Source organism: Nyctibius grandis, chromosome 1 (genome assembly GCF_013368605.1).
Source record: "Nyctibius grandis isolate bNycGra1 chromosome 1, bNycGra1.pri, whole genome shotgun sequence".
NCBI classification, from domain to species: domain Eukaryota; kingdom Metazoa; phylum Chordata; class Aves; order Nyctibiiformes; family Nyctibiidae; genus Nyctibius; species Nyctibius grandis.
Genome location: NC_090658.1, coordinates 106,445,541 through 106,467,043, shown reverse-complemented (window position 1 = coordinate 106,467,043; position 21,503 = coordinate 106,445,541).

Genomic DNA, 21,503 nt, shown 5'->3' with positions numbered 1-21,503 from the left:
CTTCGTAAGAACTGTTTACGTCAGTTTAGACAGCCAAAAATAATTGCATCAGTCCTATTATATACTGTATTTTGTGCCTATAATTTTTAATATAATTTAATCTGTAGAATGATTTTTTTCCTATCAAGAGTTTAGTCTTGGATATTCTTGTGACTATGCTTGAATGTGGATAAAATCACTGCATACAGGAATTATTAACATTAGTGATAACAACAATTATACAGTCCATTTTACCACTGTGGAATAATTTGGGAAAATAAGTTTCTGTATAGACAGATTTGATGGATGTTTATTTTTCAGATTATATGCCAAACTCTAGAATAGAGTAGAATAGAACAGAACAGAACAGAATATTTCAGTTGGAAAAGACCTACAACGATCATCTAGTTCAACTGTTCGACCACTTCAGGGCTGACCAAAAGTTCAGATAAATTATTAAGGGCATTTTACAAATGCTTCATACACTGACAGGCTTGGGGCATCGACTACCTCTCCAGGAAGCCTGTTCCAGTGTTTAACCACCCTCTTGGTAAAGAAATGCTTCCTAATGTCCAGTCTAAACCTCCCCTGGCACAGGTTTGACCCATTCCCACACATCCTTCTGGATACCAGGGAGAAGAGATCAGTACCTCCCTCTCCACTACCCCTCCTCAGAAAGCTGTAGAGAGCAATGAGGTCACCCCTCAGCCTGCTTTTCTCCAAACTAGACAAACCCAAAGTCCTTAGCTGCTCCTCATAGGACATTCCTTCCAGCCCTTTCACCAGCTTTATTGCCCTCCTCTGAAAGCATTCAAGGACTTTAACATCCTTCTTAAATTATGGGGCCCAGTACTGCACACAGTATTCAAGGTGAGGCTGCACCAATGATGAAGACAGTGTGATAATCACCTCTTTTGTCTGGCTGGTTATACTGTTTGATGCACCTCGGGATGCAGTTTGCCCTCCTGCCAGGGCACACTGCTCAGACTTGCTGCTCAGGCTTCCACTGAAAAACCTTTTCTCCTTTCAGTATCTTTTCAACACTTGGATGTGTTCCTTTACAGCTGGCCTGCACTATAGCTCTTCTATTAAGGGCTGACTCCTTACTGCTAGTAATGCTGTATAAAGCACTACTAAAGCTTGTACATTTAGAGCAATGCAACAGTAGAAAAGACAGCATTTGTACTATTAGCAGACACCAGTTAATTAAGAGACGATGCTCACTGACAAATATCTGTTTAAGATATTTTTTAAACATAGATCCTTTGGTGTCACCCCTGCACTTCTGCAGCCTCTGTACTAAAATTCTGCTTGATAACTTTAAATTATGTGAAATAATAGAAATGTTCTCTTAATTTCACTGTAAGTAAAACAGAGGCATAACTTATCTGGCTGTCATTGCCAGCATAAGCATTTTTTGAATGTCTTGCTTGAAGTAAAGTGCCACCAATAAGCAAGGAGCTAAGATACTTTTAAGTCTACATTGTGATCCAACCAAAATACCTCTGGGCTGTTTTCCCTGACACTTTGAAACTTCCAGCAAATGATCAAAGAAACAGCCTATTGGCATAAGAGGGAGTGCTGTGACTGATAAACACCTAAAACTGTGGACTCTGCCAGCCTTACAAATCAGGAAATGGCTTGCTTCAAAGAATCAGTAAGCAAAATGAACATTTTTAAATGTGCTTAGTGTGGATAATAACGTTGCTGTTTGTCTTCTCATATTTAGGCCTATTAGGCATATTGAATGATACGTTATAAACAAAATTGCATTGGACAGGAGAAAACAAGCATGTGAAAATAAACATAAAATAGCATTTTTGAAAAATCAAGATTTAAAATGATCTTGAGGAAACAACAACGGTGTGACCTGGTTAAAAAGGAAAACAAACATCAACAATTCATCCCATGAGGGTCATAGAATATTTGATTTTATTTTCCACAGAAACAATCTCTTAAAACAAACTGTGTAAGAAGAAAACACCAGAGAGATATCCCAAAGAACGTGACATCCTGTCATCTAAAGACAACTTCAAAGCCATTAACACATTTGACAACAACCTCTTGTATGATAATACGTTGCCATAATGACCTCTGTCTCAGAATTATGTTCTCTGAGTTCTCCTAACTTATGTTGTTATTCTGTGTGGCAACCCCATTGCACACTAAACAATAACCATCCTGAAATAACTACATTTTTCTCTTTTTTTCTGTCTTCTAATGTTTCATTATATCAAAAGCAATATCTAGAACGTTCAGACGAGGCAACTCATTTGCTGTGTAGTAATCCCTGAGAGTCAAGGTTTGGGAGATCTGCTTCATTTGGTGCCTCTCCTGAAGTGACCAACACTGCACTAACACAAGCTTCTGCACAACTGTCCAAACAATCTCATTCCACTTCTTCCAGTCTGTTTAAGATTCAAGGTTCCCCTCTACATACCATTTACAGGCAGTAAAAAAACAGAAATGTGCTGTCCAAAAATAGTATTTGACAACTACAAGTAATTTAACTCCTTCAGATTCCCCTTCAGATGTCTTGTTTGTTTACCAAGATGAGTATTCTATGGATGTCTTTCAATATCAATACAATAAAACTGACGAAATGGGTAAACAACAAGCCACAAATTTCTTTATATAGTTCACTATTACAATATATTTCTGTATCCTTTTTCCGTCTGTCAGAGTACGCATTTGGGTGGTGACCACATCTTTACTGTAACAACCTCTCTCCATCATGTAAAGTTTCCTTTCACAGAATTTTAATTTTTGCTTACTTACCTTCATTTTGTAATTTTTACCCCTTCCTAAACTGCTCAAAACCTTTGATTAACTTGTTCCTCACCCCCCTGCCCAGTTAAACTATCTTCTCTCTAAGTCATAAATCAATTTTTACATTATCAAAATGGCTTCAGTTTTATTCATGATTTCACATGGTAAAACTTACTTAGCATGAATGTGACCAGTAGTCACACAGAGCTGAGTCCTGTTGAATCTACTTCATCCAATGCCTTAAATGAGCAGTCCCAACTGCTTATTGCCAGAGCACTGTAAAGGTACAATTCCCCACAACTTACACCTATTTTATCTTCTTTTTATTTTCAATGCATGTGTGTCCATTTGCTTGTGTAAAAGGTCATACTTTTAAAATAAAACCATATCTTGTACGCTTTCTATGCCACTAGGTACAGCACTCCTGTCTTTCTCATCCACATCTAGGTCCATCTAGGTCCATGCACCAAGTAATATAGACTGATTCACGTTTGTATTGTTTTATGCCCTACTGCATAGCAGCAGAAATGCAACATTGCATAACAGTTATCCAAGAACTTTTTGTGTCACCTCCACACCAATTTATACTACAATTTATAGCATTCTGGTCGACAATGGCTGGGGTAGCCTTATTTTCCTTAATTTGTGCTTCATCAACTATGTGCAGTCCCTCATGGGGGCCATCATAATGCCAATAAGCCTTTTGACAGACATTGCTTGTTTCCTGCAATGGGAGTATCCTTATCCTGAAAACACAAGGATTTCAAACAGATCTTGAATTCCTGGGTTTCCCTTGGCATATCTCCTGCCAACTCCAAAAGTCCTCTAAGTTGGTTCTTTGAGACCAGCAGCTAAACACCAGGCTCTCCCTGTGAGAAATTCCTTTAAAGGAAAATAGAGTACACAAGTAAGGCTTTGCAAATGCACAGTGCACTGCATTGTTCTCCATATGCAGTTTCCTAATGTGTCAGTAACCTAAGGCAAAAATTTGGAACATCATAGTCTAAAGCCATGTTTCTACAAGCAGTACTCTAGCAGGATAGCTTGGAGAACACCTCTTGTAGGTTGACATTAATATGTTTCAGGACTTTAACAGATAGGAGGGCCTCAAGCTCATTCCTATTCATCTGTAAATGTAGCAGACAGTTTGTAAAAGGTAAGTACAGGCAGTACAAATGAAGACAAGGAAAAGAAGAGAAGGTCTTTGCCGCCTGTGTCAAGGACATTTTCTCATGGCACTTCCTTGCTATGGCTTTGCAGTATGTTCTTTGTAGCAAGTGAACCAAGGTCCCCTTTGCCCTTTGGGTGTCTGTCAAAAGTGAGTTGGGCCTTTAAGATCAAAATTGGAGCGCAAACCCCACTTGTTGAAAAGCTGCTCACTTTCCCATTCCCAAATTGTACAGTGAGCTACTGGCAACACTAGTCAGCAAGGGCTTTCCACTGGGTCCGTAGCTACATGGGGTTTGACTATCTGCCCTCTCATGAGGAGTTTTCCGCTTACTGTGAGAGAGTGGATGGTATGGTCTATCCTCCCCCTTGTTCCCCTGATACCATTCCCTGTGTCCAGAACCTATCTATAGGAGGAAGCAACTAGATTATGTCTCATCTCCACAGCTCAGGGGTTGTCTATATGCTCCCAAACTTATCTGTTAGATCACCAGCTCTACAATAACCCTTCCAAGCCTTGCTGTCACCAATGGACTACCTACAGCCTGGGTGGGTCCAAAAATGTGTCTTGACAACAGGTAGACACTGGAATGGGGAAGGTGAATGAAATTGGAGTTTTTGTTCACTTCTGTATAAGCTGTCTCTTAAATCTATTTCAACCTATGGAGACATTTGTATTTTGTAATTTGGTTGTCAAATACACTCAGTTATATGACCTGCAGGCACAGTCACAGTACTGTACAATTACAACTTATTTGGACTTCCAATAGAACAAGATTTCTGCACTGAAAATGTTTATATTCCACTCCACCTTAAAGGTGCTTAAAGGTGCTTAAAGTAGTTAAGCAGTTACTACTTAAGTAGTTTCCAAACATTAAGAAGTACTGATTACTCCTAAAAACTTACAAGGAAGAACTGTAATCTATATTAAATAAATCTCAATTTGATTTGTTGAAGTTATGAAGTTCTGATCTGGCTCTGAAAGATCAAAACAAAAATAACTTACTTAAAATAAATTTAAAAGTATATCCATATCAACAGCTTACGTAAACAGCTCATCTAATGGAAAGAAAGTGAATGTGTAATGCAAAATCATTTACAAAGAATGCAAGCGATTAAGGGGATTCACAACTATCAAGAAAATTAAGAGTTTATGCCAAGAGTCAGCTCAATCCCTCTAGCAGAGGCTTTATTTCTGTAAACAAAAAGAACTTTCTCAAAAGGCATCAAATTTAGGTTCTGGGTATCATGTTTATACACTGCAAATTAGCCATTTTACTGTTATTTTAACTCATCATCTGACATAACAAATCCAAATGAGACAGTAATGGTCCTTCTATTACGGGCTTCATTTCTAATTACCAAGATCATCTGATAAGCCCCAGCCTTAGTTTTCAGGGGACATAAATATTTGGCAGTAAGATAGTCTGGCTAAACCGAGTTAATATAAGACTGAGGGCAGAGGATTATAAGAATATAATTTACCATGATACGCACAAACCCCAGAAAGGCAGAGTACTGTCATGAACATTTGTGAAGGTGTATGAGTTTTGCTAGCATTGGAAGTAGAAAGCAATGAGCAGGAAGCAGCTCAAGGGTGAAGTATATTTTAGCAACTTGAGAAAACTATTGAGCAGTTGCAGAGAACTTGTAAAGATTTTCAATATATCTCTCAAAGACAACAAGGGAATGTCAATTTTCAAACTCTGCAGGAAAATTTTTGTAGCTAATCGTTCTCATTTAGAATAACGCAGAAAACCTCCAGGTTTTTTATCAGTTCCATGTTTATCATGGACTGAAAAACAGGATTGAGTATGATGTTTTTATTCTTTTCCCCTAGAAATAAGGATTAACATCATTCTTACATACTTCTGAAGAACAGAAAAAGTATCAGAATATATTAAATTTGATATGATTCATATTTCTTCCAATGCAAATCGCATACATAGGCTTCAAATTCCAGGTTTAAGCAACAAGTTGTATTATAAATTATTTGTTAAGGAATGTTAGGAACAGCCACCACCTCCAGTAGCCCTGACCCAGGACTCCCTCCTGTCCAACCACTGGAGCCCAGCGTGGGTGCCCCAGGAACTCTGCCTGGGATGAGAGACTTGGCTGCCACTTTCCCTTTTGCAGGTTCATCCAGTAGGGAAGATGAGCACTTGTCCTAGAGACAGACACACCCAAGACATGGACATGGCCGGCTACACAGAGGGCACTGCATTCGACTGCACCTACCTACAGGACTGACATAAGACGTAAGCAGAGAGAGCCCCATCCTTACCTCCTCTTGGGCTGGCTGAGACAGGAGGTCACTCATGCGGACACACACGTGACACTCTCCTGCCTCATGGGTCCCCAACTCACCAGCTGGTCCAGCTCAGTGCTTGGTGCAAACAGACACACACACACACTCATCCCATGGCAACCCACACCCACAGGTCTCCCCAAATACGCACACAGTCCCTCCACCTGATACTCCCATCTGGACCCAGGGCCTCCTACTTGCCAGTGAGTCCAGCTTGGAGTTTACTGGTGAATGACACACACAGACCCCATTACACAAGGTCTGGAGCAGATACAGATCCCCAGCAGCTGGCACCAGGCAGATCAGCTGTGACTTGTGGTTGTGCTCCAGAGACGGCACTGAGTCCCTCACTCACTTTATTCATACCAGTCACTCCCAGTAGCTCTTTTGTGGGTTTCCCCCTTTTCCTTATCATCTAATTTGACAAGGTCCTTGAACACATGACCTGAAGGAAGCAGTGCTCTCTCCTTCTACATATCCTTACTTTATTAGGCTAAGTATTGCAAAATCACAGAATGGTTGAGGTTAGAAGGGACCTCTGGAGGTCATCTGGTCCAACCTCTCTGCTCAAGCAGGACCACCTAGACCCAGTTGCCCAGGACCACGTCCAGATTGCTTCTGAATATCTCCAAGAATGGAGATATTCAAGTAACCTGTAGCTTGTCCATACAAATATGTGGGTGCAATGTGGACATGAAAGAATGCTCACAAAGCCAAATTTTGCAAACTTAAGTGCCTTAAAATAGGTGATTTCTTCAGACTTCCCTTTTAGTCAAGTGAAAGACATAGTATGTAACCCAGGTGCCCAGAATAGCTCAGATTTCTAGGGAGAATGCAGAGCATCCTAGGGAACCTTGCCACTTACACACTGAGTTCAGTTCCTTTTCTATGCCACGTGAATCCTCCCAACTGTCCTGAGGGCAAGTGGCATGGCACAGCTCATGTTTACAAAGCTAAACCCTTCTCTCCATCCTCCTGCAAAGCTGGTCTTGTCCATACTGCTTATTGACTTACACTGTTTCCAAGCTGTGCTCTTCTGGTTGGTTGGCCCAGGCCAAAACTGCCAGGGAGCATGTTAACAAGCAAACAGCATGGATGACCACATGCCAGTCCTCAAACCATGTCTCACGCTGTTTAATTTACTATTATTAGACATGGTCATGGAGGCTGTTCCTCATACCGTGTTTCTAGCCATAATCATTATTTTTGTACGTCATGCCACTTAGGTCAACGGTGCCTATACTTAGGTCACAAATCCACTCATTTTGCAAACTGCTGTAGCCCATGAAGACCTTGCAGCTCTCAGTCATTCTGCCAGTGGTCACTCCTCCCACAGCTCTTCCAGGGGAAAGACCACACAAATCTTCCCTCATCCTTTCCAGGCAAAGTCAGTCAGGTTAACTTAACCTGTCAATGGAAGTGGTTTAAGCTAAACTGACTAACTTTGCCAAAAGCAGATTAAGGAGAATCCATATGATTGTTCCTGCTGGCAGGTGGTCAGAGTTATCAGCTGGAAGCCAGCAACAGGCCACTAGAAGAGAGGAAACATGAGAGGTAGTAAAAACCTCATATGGTCTTGAGAGGTGGCTTTTGGGGATCAGGCACCAAAATGCAAATAAATTAAACCCCATGTGCAGCTGCTCACTTAATGAATGCCTGCATGCAATAATCAGACTGTTTTCTGAGAAAGCAGCAATAAACTAATATAAACCAGAGGTAATTATCTTATCAAGCGAGTGAAAAGATCTCACTGATGGGTGAACCAATTACGGACTACTGTGCATTTAAAGATCTTGTGACACAAGGCCATCAGTGATTTGTTTTAAACAGAGGCTGATGCCATTGCAAATCTTCTGAGCTCCATGCACCTAAAAGCTTTGCAACAAACACAGCTCTGCAGTCCTGTAGCTGCTATTTGAATAAGGGCCTCTCTTTTACGGAAGAAGTCCTTGCTGCTGGAAAGAAGTTTCAAGTATACATGTGTACTGTGGCTGACAGCAGCTGGTAGCATTAAGCCCTTCTCCTCCTGGTCTTGCTGACACAATCACATATAGTATTACATACTGATGCCAGTGGTGCTGAGCTGGCAATGACCTACAATGGACACCCCAGGTGAACTGACACAGAGGAGGATGTAGATAGCCCCAAATGAGAAAAACTACACCTTCAACAAAGTCAGAGGGAAAAGGCAAGGCAAGGTAAGGCACGACAAGGCATGGCACAGCAAGGCACGGCACAGCAAGGCAAGGCACAGCAAGGCAAATTTTTTGAAAAGCATCAGAAAGGCACCATTAGAAATGTCTCTTAAAACATAGAGGGATATTTAGTTTAGAAATTAAATCAGTCTGCAATTTTCGATCAAAGGCACTCAATATTGAAGTCTTACATTCCTATGGCACAACCACAGTGTTGGGTGGCCAGAAGTAAGCTGCAGCCAGTGCCGTTCGCTCACGACTTTCCTGGGCTTTGTGCAGCATTTCTGAAAATCAGGTGGCCTCAGTGAAAAGTGAAGCTGCACCACAGCCCCTCTTCAGTCTACTTCTGCAGCTCTCAGCTTCATGCCCTTGCTTCACCTGGTGTTGGAATGATATTCTATTTCAAAATTCAAGTGGCAGGTGTATTGCGTATTTCTTCATATCGTGGTAATTCATTGGTACCAAGACCACTATTAAATGCATTTAGTTTGAACGAGAGAAGAAAGACAACACGTGTAGTCCTAAGATTTGACATGCTCTTTCAACTAGATAAGAAGACAGGCTGAATAACAAATACTGCAGGGCAGCTTGTTCCCTGCTCCAATATTTGTTCACAGCGGGAGAGGTATCATGTCTGTGACAGAGTTCATGGTCACTTTCAGAAGAAACAGCTTTTCACAAAAAACAACTTTGGAAAAAACATTTCATTGTCAAAAACACCTATGTGCTGCTGCCAAGACACTTTACTTCCTAAGGTGGTGCTCCTGAAAGTGACATTTAGCTTAACAGATCTCACTTTCACTTTCTTTTGGTGCACACATCATGGTGTTTCCTGCTGAATGTCAAGCTGCAGATGGCTATATTTGGATTAGTGTGTCTGTTTTAGAACACTGATCTTTCTGTTATCTGCATCGTTAGTACAAATTACAGGACAATTTTTCTTGTCCCCTGAGAGTCACTAAGGGAATTATATGAGCAAATTAGATCAAAGTTAAAGCTTAAATACAATAAAATATCAATAACACTTCTTCAACAATGTTTCTTATGTTGAGAATATGGCAAAGATAATATACAGTCACTGTATTAGAAGTATAATATTTTAATAAATCTCATGAATAATATGCTAACCTCAATTCTTTTTATAAAGCCCTCTCATTTTCATTAGGAAGAGATTTACAAAATTTGAGTGCTGTAATTAAGGTAAATGTGTTTTTCAGGTAGGTAATCCCCTTTTGTTTATGCCTGCTAGTTACATATTGACTGTTCTCATTTGTATTAGCACACAGGCACTGTATTTTAATTAAGTAAATAGAGTTTCCATTTAGCAAACCTTAATACTTCACATATTTGGCCTAAGCATTTTAAGTTCTCTGGGAATGTTCTTTATCGTTCAAGTTAGTTTTGCATTCTTGTCATGTGCAATTAGGTAGCTCCACTAAGAGTTTACTCAGCACTCACCCAATGACAACGTGCAAGTCAACTGAAATACTTATTTTCTTTTGCTGTTAATGAAGGAATAAACCATTTATTGAAATCAGGAAACATTCAAAGATTCTAACATATGAAATTATATATTGAAAGGCAATTGAATTATATACCTTTTAAATAGCTTCTGATATATATGAAAGTAATTTCTTCTCAGATTCTGCTACAACAAAACACTTCAGCATCAAGAAGTCTGGAGCCCAGCTCTGCTATCCATAAGGAAACAGAACTGTCATCTATCAGCAAAGATCTGCCTACGTAGGAATCCCCAAGTGCTGAAAGACTTTTAGAATTTATCTATAATGTACTGTGAGTTAGCTGCACTGTTACCTGGAAACACAAAATTTAAATCAGACTCATCTGGGAAAGATGTTTAAAATGGTAGTAGACACAATTGTCAGACTCACAATTAGTATTAACTTTAGTGTGCCTGGAACGCCCTTGTGGTGGCCTTTTGCAATTTGCTATGGACAGCACTAGATAGGCAGGAATGCTCAGAAGTGTTCAGAAATGTTCAGGAATGTTCAGAGGAATCCATGTTTCCATTCTAAGTTTGGGTTTCCCTAGATCCAACAGGAAAAGTAAAGTTCCAAGCAAAGATGCAGAGATTTAGAGTAATTAGAGTCCGCTTAACAGCCTGCCCAGCCTTAAACGGCAGCAGGTAGGCACAACACATTCATCTATCTATTGAAAATTTGGTTTGTATTTATATTTAGGAATGAGAAAGTGGGCATAAACTGCCCTACAATATCACAATGTTCCCATATAATTTTTTCTACAGTAATATGCAAAGAGTGTAGAAGGAAGAAGTTACTGAGCAAGATAGATTGTGCTTTCAATCTTTGGATAGTAGACAAAGGGAATGAAATATTCTTCTGTTACACCTACTTGTAAAACAGAGAGACCAACAATGTAGCATTTCTGACTTGTTTCACTTTTTTTTTTCTGATATGATGCATGCTCAAATAAGAGAATTACAAAAATTTTTAGAACAACAACACAGAATCACGGATTTCATAACACGTTCTCTTCTGTCTCTAAGGCCAACCCTGTATCAGTAATCTTAGACCAAATGAGATGTAGTTTATGTTCCTAGCTGTTTATTCTAGATGACTAACAAACTGTCACACACAGATTAGTGTACTATCTGACATTGCAAAGCCTCAGTTCTATGGCATGGTAAGCAACATGTGGAAACGAGTTTGTCACTTCTTTTGCATTAATTCTTCCATTGCTCATATGTACATACATGTTTCTTCAAAAGCTGATAAAACTGGGTCCACTCAACAGAATGTCAGATATGGTACTCTGACATATACATTATAATTTTAAAATGTAGATCATTACTGGATAATGAAGTGTTCCCATATATCTGGTGATAGCTGCTTCTTACTACCAAAATCACCATGACTCCAGAATTTTGCAAAGGAAAAGAAAAACTTGACAAAGGAACTAGGATGACTTATTGGAAGAAGCTTGAGAAACACTGCATAAATATACCATCTGAGGTAGAAATCCACAAAGCTGAGTGAATATGTGCCTGTGTACATGCAGATAATCACCTCCAAAAAAACGTAGCAAAAGATTGCTATATGCACCATCACATATACTAATCATGACCATAGAACATAAAAAGAATTTGATCAGTGGGTCCATTTAACCTAGAAAAATGGACGTACTTAGGCTAGTGAAATCCCCTTCCACGTGATTTTAGCTTTTTCAATTTGAAAATGTAAATAAGTATCCACGACAAGCTTGAGCCACCTGGATGTAATTGCTGTCATCATTCATTTCAAATACTGTCCTGTCCAATACAAAATACATCTAAAAGATACAATATTTCACATATCAAACAACAGGATTTGTACAAACTTTGATGTTTCTGTGACCTAAATGTGAAGGTGTAAAGATTAGGTTTGCAATCTGAAAAGCCGATAGAGCAGAGTCCTGGCAGAAAATACTGATTTTAAATCCCAGGATCTGTCATGAAGGACATGAGGACAGGAGCTTCTGGCAGCACTGTCCTCTCAGTAATGAAAGCATTACCTGATCGTAAGTGTTCAGCATGACATGATAACAGAGAGGAGCACTTGGATCTCACACAGACTGAGCTTTACAGTTGACCTCAATCCAGAAACAAATCGCAGTCACCAGAGATCAATGCTGCTCAAACACAAAATTCTACATATGTGGGGCAACAGTATTTTGTTGTCACTCTGTCGTCACAGAGTGTATTACAACAATTTTATCTCAGACTCACAGAGATGTAGATCACTGTGGCAAAGGATACTTTGAAGTAAAATGTTACGCTCTCCTTGTTGGTCACAGATATTATTAATTAGCTGTGTTTCAGACAAGCACACATGCTGTAGTGGTACACCTTGGATATGTCTGCATGGAGATCCCCGGGCTGGCTCTGAATGAGTTAGGTTCAGAACTGGAAGTGATGTAGCTACAGTGCCTGGACTAATCATCCTCCTCTCCAGGGGCTACTCACAACCATATTTGTTGGGCAGCCAACACAACACTGATGCAAGTACATTGTTTCTGTAAGCCCAGCTCTTTGCTACTCTGCAGTGCAGATTAACTAGTTCACTTAGAGCTAGCTCTATTGCTGGTATAGTGTTGGATGAAGAAAGCAAGATATTTATTATGAAAAATGGCCATTTGAATAACCCAGTAATACTGCCTAACCCACCTGTATGTGCCCTATCAAAACAAATAGTGACTTTTAAGTTGCATGATCCATATTGGTGAAATATTCCATACAGTTAGAAAAGCTCTCAAACAGTAATGATCGATTTATTGTGGAAGATTTTAGACACTTTGATGTTAGCAAAAGGGCTCACTAATGGTGTGTAGGAGATGGACTTGTTTTCATGACCTGTTCCAAGACACTGACAAAACCAAAAGGACCTACTGTACTCGTGCATAAGGCATAAGGGTGTACTAGATATTTAAGCAAGAAAGAGAAGAAAGAGTTGTTGCTGTAGTTGTGGGGATTTTTTTACGAGTGTCCTGGTTTACATATGACCTTCAGAGTGTAAATACACACCTCCAACTGTGGAAGCTGGCTAAAGTCTGAATGTTTTCAGTGAAAAGATTTTTATGCATGCATATTTAAACATATAACATGCATTCACCCATGTATTTGTCAGTCTGTCTATCTGTCTGTCTTTGTATACTTTGGCTCTGCGGAATCTTAAAATCAAAGAAAGCTGAATCTGTTATCTGAAAGAGACATCACGCTCCCAAACTATCACTTGCTATCTGAATATCACATGCAGTATGTGCCATACTAAGAACAAAAAGCTTCAACTATTTGTCAGAATCACCATAACACACTCTTCCAATTAAGCAGAATAGTCTACTCACAGTTAAAATTACCCAGCACAAGTCACCAACACCACCTAGCTTTTCAGAAGAGGAATCTAGACATTTCTATGAGCCAAGATCTTGGGCAGAGCTTACAAAGAAATCTAGCTCTGAGAAGTCAGGGGTTCCATCCTTTACAAAATCATAAATGTTATTAACATTATTAGCCACTGACCTTGGATTAATCTGCGTAAAGAAAAGAGCCACATCTGTTGTCACTGAAACTTGTGTTCCTGAGAACTGTTATAAGGTGAAAACAAAGGAACTGAAGATATATTTCATGTCCTTCTCTTGTTCCTAATGAACTAATTAATGCATCATGTTCTTTCACTACCAGGAAAAGAGTCACTGGGAAAAATTATTCCATGGCAGCTCAATAGCTTGCAACGGTTTCTTGATAATGTGCCCCTTTCTGGCATAAGAAACATAGACATTTGACTTTGCTTGAACCCTTCAGAGCCTGGAAAGTAAGGGAATTCAGCCTAGTGAGCAGGTCCTGTTTAGCTTTTATTTAGTATTATACTCAGCAGGTCTGCTGAACAAGAAACAGGTATTGCTTGTATTCACGAGAAATATGTGAAAAATAAACCAACATATTCTTTTAAATATACACAAGACAATATGATTTTTCTATTGGTAATGCAACTTTCCTCCTTTTCAGTTGTATTTTTTATAGCAAAAAGATAAATTGGCATAATGTTTTATCTTCCATACTTTCTTCTTTGATTGCAAGTACAGACTATGGACAGTGTTTTTAATAAAATTCTACTATTCTATATAGAAAATTTATGACTTCTTCATACTTTAGGATACTTATGAATTGGACAATTTATTTTAAAAGATACTATTTTTCTTATGCTAACAATTTAAAAAAAATATATTAAATAAATAAAGTTCAATTTCTTCATCTACTTTAATTTGAAACATAAATTTAAATAGCACCATCTTTTCCCATCTTTGAAATGGAACCGGGGCTGATGCATCATTTTGCCTCTTTCTAAACACATTTATGGAGAAATAAAGATGCAGGTAAATAATAAGTGATAGTCACTGCTAACTAATAAACTAAGCAAGGAATCCCATAACAAAACTACTGCCCCTCAAAAATCAGGACTTGAGTTTAGTGCTGCAAACATGTATGACTGCAAAAGACCTAAGTGCAACTGGGAAGATCACTCACAGGTTTGCACATGTCTTAGAGTGTTTTAAGACTGAATGCTACAGCCTAAAATAAAACATTAACACCTGGGCTTCATAGTCAGAGTGGATGCCATGCTAGAGCACCATCTTATACCTCCTATAATTAGTTTTCTAACCTTTTGAGGAGGCAAAGCTGCTGTTCCACTCCAAAGAAAAGCTGCAAAGACACAGGATGGAACTATTCCAGTTCTAATTAACCTGTCTAAATACTAATTTAGGTGGGGGAAGTTGTATTTAATCATTCAGGTTTGCAAATTATGCTTATGAATGAGATCCAGAGAGCCCATTTAGGCGCTTAAAAGAGTGAGTCATGTATTTTCAGGGAGTCTATTCAGAAAGCCAGCAATCTTCAGCTGTAGCCAGCCAGTCTTGCAGCATCTATATTATTCATCAACTACATTTTGAATCACAGATGTTCCCTATGCACCTTGCGTAACTACTCAAAGACTGTAACAGTGTAGATGTGATATGTTAATATAGTGATACCTAAACTCTACCCGCTTCCCTAAATAATCCTACTCATTGAGCATTTTCAGGCCTTCCTAGAATACACCAAAAGCAATAATCCCAGCAGAAAGCACTGCCTTACTGGCTCATATCTAGGTCATGACAGTCATTTGTCAGGTAAGGGGACATCTGTATTCCACCTCATGTTTCACATTGCATGGATCTTGGTCACCAGAAACAACCATGGGTGCTAGAACAAAACAGTAGGAAACCTTCTTCCCCTATCTCCATGGCAGAGTGACATAGTTTCTTATTTGTTCTTCTTCAGACACAACCCCAGAAGCATCAATGTGGAGTTGTACCCCAGGTATTCTCCAAGCAATTGGTTAGGTAGCTCTTCTGGGAACTGGAAGATACACATTTGTTAGGACTGCTGTCCAATTTTCTGGCTAGATGCTCTAGCTACAGACACTTTAGCAAGAAAGCTTTGCCTAGCTACACATGTCCCCTCAAAAGAGCATGGGTATCTACAGTAGGTACAGATCTGTTCAGCTAGCAGCAGAAAATGGAGTTTCTACTCCAGGGAACAGGCCAGCTGTAAACTGGAGATAAGTAACACTCCTGGTTTTCTGTCCCCTTCATGTTCCCTGAGGAGAAGAATGTTTTCCAGCTTTGTCACAAAAAGTGTGGAGGAGACATCTGACCAGTGCTGTTTGGAGCACTGCGCTGCAGCAGCATGCAGCACATAGCACGTCTGGATGATGCCTTCTGCACCATTCTGCTGGCACCAGCTGCCCACACAGGAGGCTTCCAAGGAGACTTTCTGACGCTAAATGCCTACAATTTCTCATATAAGTGTTATCACAACAAGGAAACTATATATAAAGTAACAACTAATTTGTTGGCTTTTGTGATCTTTGCTTTCCCATTGACTTAATTTTATTTGTCTTTTGTTGCCTTTGAGATTTTATTAAACTACAGATTTACAGTAAGTAATAATTATTTTTTTTTAAATATCAGGATTCAGTCTCATACTGTGAGCCTTGGAGACACATCATTAAAATGTATATTTCTGATTGTATGTAGGAAGGTCAATCTGCTTCAGCTAACCTTTGAAAAGCGGTTGGTGGTTTGAGGTACAGGCTGGTGTACGAGCTGTTAACATTTCAGCGTGTGCTGAAGCTTGGAGGAATGACAGGCTGATCTTATGTATTTGGGGTTTGTAATTTTAAATAATTAGCAGGACACTTACAGTCCCTATGTTAGACCTTTTGTTTCATTGTGAATCTAAAGAAAAAGTAGAATAAACATTCTCTTTTTTAATAATATTGCATCAATATAGTAGATCAGATGAATAATACTTTACCTATATCCATGACTTAAACTTTTGAAAAAATACATATACGTGCACATGTGCATGTATTAGGGGTGGGTGGGTGAATGTGTAAGTGAAAACTTACTGTGTAAACACATTACATCTGGCCAACTGTGTTTAATATTCTGCACTGATCTAAGACTTGTTATCAGTTTTATGGGACTACAAATCCATTTGGAGAAGGCAACTGTGTAAAGTAGTAGAACAGTCTGAACCATTTGATTTTCTGTGAGATTTTTTAATTTAACTTACTATTATATATAATACCATATATAATCAATAAACCCATAGTAATGGAGGAGAATCTGAGTAACAAATAGACTTTCCAAAGTAACTGGAAGTGGGAAGTCATGTTTCTTGTAGGCTCCAGTTTTGACTTAATGGTATTTGGTATCTTTAGCAATGTTCTGTAGTAAAACTACTGCTAATAAAATTCAATGATGATAAAAAATCATTGACTAAACCTTAACAATAAGAATAAGTCACCTATATGGATCTAAGATGATAAATGTATATTTGTATATTAGGAAGTAAAATCATCATGGCAACTGAGTCATACACAACCATTTCTCTAAAAAATTACTTAGGTGAAGAGAAGGCACACAGAACATACCATCTCAGCATGATACACTGTCAATGAGGGCTAACACAGTCAAGGCATGACTAAATTGGGGCTATCTATCTGAACAGGAGCATGGATCTGGAATAAATCCAAAGAGCACTAACAAGTACTAAAAATGAGTCCGTGGATTACTCTGTCCGGCTCTGGCAATCACGTTTCAAAAAGAGCGTTGAAAAATGGGATGACTTTCAGCAAAGAACAACAAGACAGATTTTAAGTTCCTCTCTTCTTCAAGGCAATGAACCTGCTCTCGCACTTGTACTTGCGCAGACTTACCATGTAAAGGAATGTACCACCCTCAAACATTACTCGTCATAAAATGAGTCAGCTACTTTTCAAATCCAGCTCTGATATTTTATTCTATGACTTCCTGTGGCTATGAATTCCCCATGCTGAGAATAGATATATCCATAAATAATCTTAATAACCACTGTTGAAAAGTAGGTGTTTAGGGAGTTTTCAAAATATATTTTATTTACCTGACATACGGTAGGAGCGATAATGTGTACAGGGAATTCTAATATAGACTTTAAAACTTGCAACGTAAGGTATTACAAACCATAATAGCCACAGTGAATATATGCAGCTTTTAAAATGCAATGAGCTAAAGTATCTGTCTGTTGTATGGAATGGTCATTAAAAATATTTTTATGTGGTACCTCGTAACAGTACCACATTTATCAATTCATAATATGTTATAATGTTAATATGGGTATGCACACAAAATTATAAATGATACAAAAAGAAGTTACTGTTTACATAAATTAGACAGTTTTCAAGTGATATTAATTTGTCCTTAATAAAAGAATTTATAATATGCTGATTAAAGCAAGTATTGGGAGTATAGTAATTTTATTTGAATGAAAATAGTTGCATAGTTGAAGAAAATGTTGACAGCTCCTCTAATGTAACTTTAAATAATAAATAGGAATTCTGCAAGGAATTAACAATAAAGAATGTAAAAGTAAAGGATAACATGATGAAGGAATAAAATGCAGACATAATAGAATTGTCTTTGGCCAATAATTTCTGTGAATTTGCATGGTAGATCATGTGCAATGTTTAAGTGCTTAATACGTTCAATGTGTGTTCACTGCACTTTTCCATACTGTTAAAAACATCATTTCTGAAAGTTTCAAAAGTAAAACAGCATGGGGAAAAAAAGTGGCACTTCCGACCCGGGGAGACCAAACTTACTATAAAACCAGGCTCACTAGAAACAAGCCTGAGGGCGGCACACCAATGTTTGTGGAATAGTGTGCTAGTGAGGTCCTTCGGTCTGCCTTCTCAGTGGAGGCAGGGGATGGAGAGCCATGCGGCAGTAGAGATTCAAGGGTTAGTGGTGGGTTAGAAACCACAGAAGTGCCTGAGAATGGTCATGCAGGAATTACAGCTTCTTCCCCTACAAATGTGGCAGGATCAATAGCCCAACTGAAGTGTATCTGCACCAATGTGCAGATGGGCAACAAATAGGAGGAGCTGGAAGCTATTGTGCAGCAGGAAAACCATGACATAGTTGCCATCACGGAAACATGGTGGGATGACTCGCACAACTGGACTGCTGAAATGGATGGCTACACACTCTTCAGAAGGGATAGGCAAGGAAGGAGAGGCAGTGGGGTGACCATGTATGTCAGGGAGTATTTTGACTATCTAGAGCTTGAGGATGGTGATGATAGTGTTGAGTATTTATGAGTAAGACTCAGGGGAAAGACCAACAAGGCAGATAGCATGGTGGAAGTCTGCTATAGACTACCCAACCAAGATGAAGAGGCAGATGAAATATTCTATGAGCAGCTGGGAGAAGTCTCATGATCAGTAGCCCTTCTTCTCATGGGGGACTTTAACTTACTGGATATCTGCTGGAAATACAACACAGTGGAGAGGAAACAGTCTGGGAGGTTCCTGGAGTGTGTGGGAGAGAACTTCCTGACGCAGCTGGTGAGTGAGTCAACTAGGGAAGGCGCTCCGCTGGACCTCTTGTTTATGAACAGAGAAGGACTTGTGGGTGACATGATGGTTGGAGGCCGTCTTGGTCATAGCAATCACAAAATGATAGTTTGCAGTTCTTGGAGAAGCAAGGAAGGGGGTCAGCAGAATTGCTACCTTGGACTTCTGGAGGGCAGACCCTGGCCTGTTTAGGAGCCTTGTTGACAGAGTCCCTTGTGAGGCAGTCCTGAAGGGCAAAGGGGTACAGGAAGGCTGGGCACTCTTCAAGAAAGAAATCTTCAAAGCACAGGAGCAGGCTGTCCCCATGTGCTGAAAGACAAGCCAGCGGGGAAGAAGACCAGCCTGGCTGAACAGAGAGCTTTGGCTGGAACTCAGGAAGAAAAAGAGAGTTTATGACTTTTGGAAGAAGGGGCAGGTGGCTCAGGAGGACTACAAAGATGTCATGAGGCTATGCAGGGAGAAAATTAGAAGAGCCAAAGCCCAGCTAGAACTTAATCTGGCTACGGCCATAAAAGACAATGAAAAATGTTTCTACAAATACATTAGCAACAAGAGGAGGGCCAAGGAGAATCGCCATCCTTTATTGGATGTGGGGGGAAACATAGTGACAAAGGATGAGGAAAAGGCTGAGGTGCGTAATGCCTTCTTTGCCTCAGCCTTTAGTGGTAAGACCAGCTGTTCTCTAGCTACCCAACCTCCTGAGCTGGAGGACAGGGATGAGGAGCAGAATGAAGCCCCCATAATCCAAGGGGAAATGGTTAGCAACCTGCTACACCACTTAGACATGCACAAGTCTATGAAGCCAGATGGGATCCATCCAAGGGTACTGAGGGAACTGGCAGAAGTGCTCACCAAGTCACTTTCCTGGCCAGCACTCCTGACTAACCAGGGAGGTCCCAGGTGACTGGAGGTTAGCAAATGTGACACCCATCTACAGGAAGGGCAGGAAGGAGGATCCAGGGAACTACAGGCTTGTCAGTCTGACCTCGGTGCCGGGGAAGGTTATGGAGCAGATCATCTTGAGTGTCAGCACACGGAACATACAGGACAACCAGACAATCAGGCCCAGTCAGCATGAGTTTATGAAAGACATGTCCTGCTTGACTAACCTGGTCTCCTTCTATGACAAGATGACCCGCTTACTGGATGAGGGAGAGGCTGTGGATGTTGTCTACCTAGACTTTAGTAAAGCCTTTGACACTGTTTCCCATAGCATTCTCCTGGAGAAACTGACTGCTCATGGCTTGGATGGGCGTACACTTCGCTGGGTAAAAAACTGGCTGGATGGCCGGGCCCAAAGAGTTGTCATGAATGGAGTTAAATACAGGTAGCAGCCGGTCACAAGTGGTGTTCCCCAGGGCTCACTATTGGGGTCGGTACTCTTGAATATCTTTGTCAATGATCTGGACAAGGGGATCAAGTGCACCCTCAGTAAGTTCTCAGATGACACCAAGTTGGGAGGGAGTGTTGATGTGCTTGAGGGTAGGAAGGCTCTGCAGAGGGATCTAGACAGGCTGGATCGATGGGCCGAGGTCAACTGTATGAGGTTCAACAAGGCTAAGTGTAAGGTCCTGCACTTGGGTCACAACAACCTCATTCACTGCTACAGGCTTAGGGAAGAGTGGCTGGAAAGCTGCCTGGCAGAAAAGGACCAGGGGGTGTTGATTGATAGTCAGAAGAATATGAGCCAGCAGTGTGCCCAGGTGGCCAAGAAGGCCAACAGCATCCTGGCTTGCATCAGAAATAGTGTGTCTAGCAGGACTAGGGAAGTGATCGTCCCTCTGTACTCATCACTGGTGAGGCCACACGTCGAATACTATGTTCAGTTTTGGGCCCTCGACTAGCAGAAAGACATTGAGGTGCTGGAGCAAGTCCAAAGAAGGGCAAGGAAGCTCGTGAAGAGCACAAGTCTTATGAGGAGCGGCTGAGGGAACTGGGGTGGTTTAGTTTGAAGAAAAGGAGGCTCAGGAGAGACCTTATCGTTGTCCACAACTACCTGAAAAGAGGTTGTAGCAAGGCAGGTGTTGGTCTCTTCTCCCAAGTAACAAATCATAGGATGAGAGACAATGGCCTCAAGTTGCACCAGGGAAGGTTTAGATTGGATATTAGGAAAAATTTCTTCACCAAAAGGGTTATCAAACATTGTAACAGGCTTCCCAGAGAAGTGGTTAAGTGACCATCCCTTAAGGTATTTAAAAGACGTGTAGATGTGGTGCTTAGGGATATGGTTTAGTGGTGGACTTGGCAGTGCTAGCTTAATGGTTGGACTTGATGATCTTAAAGGTCCTTTCCAACCAAAATAATTCTATGATAAACTACAGGATATAGAACACACGTGAAATAACAGTAAATATTCAAAATATTCAGATTTTATTTCACACAAATAGCAAAAATCACAGCTTCCCTCTTCACCTTCAGGACCTCCGGAGAACATAAGTTTTGGTGCTGTAAGTTTTGGTAAACTGCTTCAGACTTGCTTTACTCAGTCATTAGAAAGACTTCAGGTAATCTCTTCTTAAAACTCTCTAATTCAACAATGCAAAAAATTTATTGCAGTGCAGCCTTTGTTCTGCCAGTGATGCTATGCTGTGCAGCAGTGTCAGTCCTTGTGTGTCATCTTCCAAAGTCTTC